The sequence below is a fragment of the Nycticebus coucang genome, chromosome 16 (genome assembly GCF_027406575.1).
Source record: "Nycticebus coucang isolate mNycCou1 chromosome 16, mNycCou1.pri, whole genome shotgun sequence".
In the NCBI taxonomy this organism is placed as follows: Eukaryota; Metazoa; Chordata; class Mammalia; order Primates; family Lorisidae; genus Nycticebus; species Nycticebus coucang.
In genome coordinates, this window is record NC_069795.1 from 46,822,113 (window position 1) to 46,826,868 (window position 4,756).

General features: G+C 35.5%; 1 pseudogene; it reads right to left on the minus strand.

Annotated features, from left to right (window-relative positions):
- Positions 1 to 2,818: 2,818 nt before the first annotated feature.
- LOC128568109 (olfactory receptor 5AC1-like) lies at positions 2,819 to 3,734 on the minus strand (annotated as a pseudogene).
- Positions 3,735 to 4,756: the final 1,022 nt, after the last annotated feature.

Sequence of the window (4,756 nt, forward strand, 5' to 3'; positions counted from 1 at the left end):
CCAGAATCAAGTGGAAATGTTGAACAGACCCATATCAAGTTCAGAAATAGCATCAACTATACAAAACCTCCCTAAAAAGAAAAGCCCGGGACCAGATGGTTTCACGTCAGAATTCTACCAAACCTTTAAAGAGGAATTAGTACCTATATTACTCAACCTGTTCCAAAATGTAGAAAAAGAAGGAAGACTACCCAACACGTTCTATGAAGCAAATATCACCCTGATCCCCAAACCAGGAAAAGACCCAACAAGAAAAGAAAATTATAGACCAATATCACTAATGAATATAGATGCAAAAATATTCAACAAGATCCTAACAAACAGAATCCAGCAACACATCAAACAAATTATACATCATGACCAAGTTGGTTTTATCCCAGGGTCTCAAGGCTGGTTCAATATACGTAAATCTATAAATGTAATTCAGCACATAAACAAATTAAAAAACAAAGACCATATGATTCTCTCAATTGATGCAGAAAAAGCTTTTGATAATATCCAGCATCCCTTCATGATCAGAACACTCAAGAAAATTGGTCTAGAAGGGACTTTTCTTAAACTGATAGAGGCTATCTACAGCAAACCCACAGCCAATATCATATTGAATGGAGTTAAATTGGAATCATTTCCACTCAGATCAGGAACCAGACAAGGCTGCCCATTGTCTCCATTGCTTTTCAACATTGTAATGGAAGTTTTAGCCACCGCAATTAGGGAAGAAAAGGCCATCAAGGGTATCCATATAGGGTCAGAAGAGATCAAACTCTCGCTCTTCGCAGATGATATGATTGTGTATCTGGAAAACACTAGGGACTCTACTACAAAACTCCTAGAAGTGATCAAGGAATACAGCAGCGTCTCAGGTTACAAAATCAACATTCATAAATCGGTAGCCTTTATATACACCAACAACAGTCAAATTGAAAAAGCAGTTAAGGACTCTATCCCATTCACAGTAGTGCCAAAGAAGATGAAATATTTGGGAATTTACCTAACAAAAGACGTGAAAGATCTCTATAAAGAGAACTATGAAACTCTAAGAAAAGAAATAGCTGAAAATGTTAACAAATGGAAAAACATACCATGCTCATGGCTAGGAAGAATCAACATTATCAAAATGTCCATACTACCCAAAGCAATATATAATTTCAACGCACTCCCTATTAAAGCTCCACTGTCATATTTTAAAGATCTTGAAAAAACATTACTTCGTTTTATATGGAATCAGAAAAAACCTCGAATAGCCAAGACATTACTCAGAAATAAAAACAAAACAGGAGGAATCACACTACCAGACCTCAGACTTTACTACAAATCGATAGTGATCAAAACAGCATGGTATTGGCACAAAAACAGAGAAGTAGATATCTGGAATAGAATAGAGAACCAAGAGATGAATCCAGCTACTTACCGCTATTTGATTTTTGACAAGCCAATTAAAAACATTCAGTGGGGAAAAGATTCCCTATTTAACAAATGGTGCTGGGTGAACTGGCTGGCAACCTGCAGAAGACTGAAATTGGACCCACACCTTTCACCATTAACTAAGATAGACTCTCATTGGATTAAAGATTTAAACTTAAGACATGAAACTATAAAAATACTAGAGGAGAATGCAGGGAAAACCCTTGAAGAAATTGGTCTGGGTGAGTATTTCATGAGGAGAACCCCCCGGGCAATTGAAGCAGCTTCAAAAATACACTACTGGGACTTGATCAAACTAAAAAGCTTCTGCACAGCTAAGAACACAGTAAGCAGAGCAAGCAGACAGCCCTCAGAATGGGAGAAGATATTCGCAGGGTATAACTCTGACAAAGGTTTAATAACCAGAATCCACAGAGAACTCAAACGCATCAGCAAGAAAAAAACAAGGGATCCCATCGCAGGCTGGGCAAGGGATTTGAAGAGAAACTTCTCTGAAGAAGACAGGCGCACGGCCTTCAGACATATGAAAAAATGCTCATCATCTTTAATCATCAGAGAAATGCAAATCAAAACTACTTTGAGATATCATCTAACTCCAATGAGACTAGCCTATATCACAAAATCTCTAGACCAGAGATGTTGGCGTGGATGCGGAGAAAAGGGAACACTTCTGCACTGCTGGTGGGAATGCAAATTAATACATTCCTTTTGGAAAGATATATGGAGAACACTCAGAGATCTAAAAATAGATCTGCCATTCAATCCTGTAATTCCTCTGCTGGGCATATACCCAGAAGACCAAAAATCACAACATAACAAAGATATTTGTACCAGAATGTTTATTGCAGCCCAATTCATAATAGCTAAGTCATGGAAAAAGCCGAAGTGCCCATCGATCCACGAATGGATTAATAAATTGTGGTATATGTATACCATGGAATACTATGCAGCCTTAAAGAAAGATGGAGACTTTACCTCTTTCATGTTTACATGGATGGAGCTGGAACATATTCTTCTTAGTAAAGTATCCCAAGAATGGAAGAAAAAATACCCAATGTACACAGCCCTACTATGAAACTAATTTGGGACTCTCACATGAAAGCTATAACCCAGCTACAACTTAACAACAGGGGGAAGGTGGAAAGGGGGGGGTGGGTAGAGGGAGGGGAATCGGTGGGATCACACCTGTAGTGCATATTACAGGGGTATTTGCGAAACTTGGTAAATGTAGAATATAAATGTTTTGGCACAGTAACTGAGATAACGCCGGAAAGGCTATGTTAACCACTGTGATAAAAAAGTGTCAAATGGTTTATGAAGTGAGTGTATGATGCCCCATAATCATATCATTGTATACAGTTATGATTTAATAAAAAAATTAAAAAAAAATTATTTATTTTTTTATTCTCCTCAAGGCACCTATAACCTCTTTGTTCCTCAGGCTGTAAATAAAAGGATTTAGAAGGGGAATTATTATTGTGTAAAATAAGGAATACATTTTGTCCTGCTCTTCAGCTGGCCCAGACCCAGGACGCACGTACATGCAGAAGAGAATGCCATAGAACAGAGAGACTGAGAGCAGGTGGGCGCTGCACGTGGAGAAGGCTTTGCTTCTGCCTTTCTCAGACCTTTTTCAGGATGGCAAAGAGGATGCAGGAGTAAGAGATGATAATAGTTATAAAAGTGAAAGATTGGATAAACACGGAGAATACAAAAATCATGAGCATATTAATTCCAGGGTCAGTACAGGAAATCTTAAACAGCTGTAAAATTTCACAGTAGAAATAATGTATGATATTAAACTTGCAAAAAGTTAATCTAAACAACAAACCCACATGCATCATAGGATGAAGAAACCCAATGACATATGAAACACCTAACAATTGAATGCAGAATATATTGGACATCACTACTGGATAAAGCAAAGGGTTACATATGGCTACATAGCGGTCATAGGCCATCACTACCAGGAGGAAACATTCTGTGTTTGCACTGGAAGCAAAAATATAAAACTGGGTGATGCACTCAACCAGGGAAATCATATGATTCTTAGATAAAAAATTCACTAGCATCTTGGGAGTCTCAGAAGATGAAGAACAAGCGTCTACAAAGGCTAAACTGCCAAGGAAAAAGTACATGGGGGTGTGCAGGTGGGGATCTTTCCAGATAAGGGCAATCAGGCCCAGGTTGCCCAGCATGGTGATGAGGTAGATCAGCAAGAACACCAGGAACAGGGGCACCTGCAGCTCTGGACGATCTGTAAGTCCTGTAAGGACAAAGTCTGTCAATTGTGTCTTGTTTGCCTCCATCGTATGGACTCAGGCTGATCACTGCAGTGCGAGAGTAAGTGAAAAACAAAATCATAAACAACCATAAAAATGATCACATTTAATTTCATTGGTTATGTATTCCCTTTAATCCCAAGATTTACCTTTTACCCTTAAGTATTCTTTATATGCATTTGGGAAACTGATTCTCACATATATATATATATATATATATATATATATATATATATATATACATACACATACACATATACATATCTACATACACATATATGTTCATATAGTCTCATATATACACATAAATACACATATATACACAAAAACATATTTATATGTTTTTATACATATATGTATATATATGAGAATCGGTTTATAAATGTATATGTTTCTTTATATATATACATATATATGTATAGAAATATATATATGGTTTATATACATATGTTTCTTTACATATATGTATATATATTTATATATGTGTATATATATATAAAGAAACAACCTACATGTACATATATATGTATGTATATAAAGATTTCATTGCCCTTATAATAAAAGTAGACTTATTTTTTAATTTGGAAAATTTGATTATGTTTAATAATCTTCTAATTTAAATAAAAGAAATATAGCACATTTGAAAGGTCACCATATATAGGGAAAATGAGAAATTGTAGCTAATGTACCTTTATTTACAAAAATATTCATTACTAAATTTTACGAAGAGGTGGCCAACACATAAAGACTATCTTGTAAAATTTGGAAAGAATATTTAGCCACAATTTCCCATTTCCTCTATATATGGTGATTTGGGAACATCTTGCAGAATGCTACTTAAGCAAGCTAAAGATTATTTATCAAAACTAAGAACAGACAATCTAAGTAATACAGCTTCTCCCTTCAAATTAAGAACAGATTGAAATGCTCACTATGATCATTATTAGGCAGTACTTTCTTAGATTCTAAATACATGTAAAATGTAAAGGTATAATGAAATCATAGGAATTATAGAAGATAAATTCATATTTTGCTGATATATTGTTATA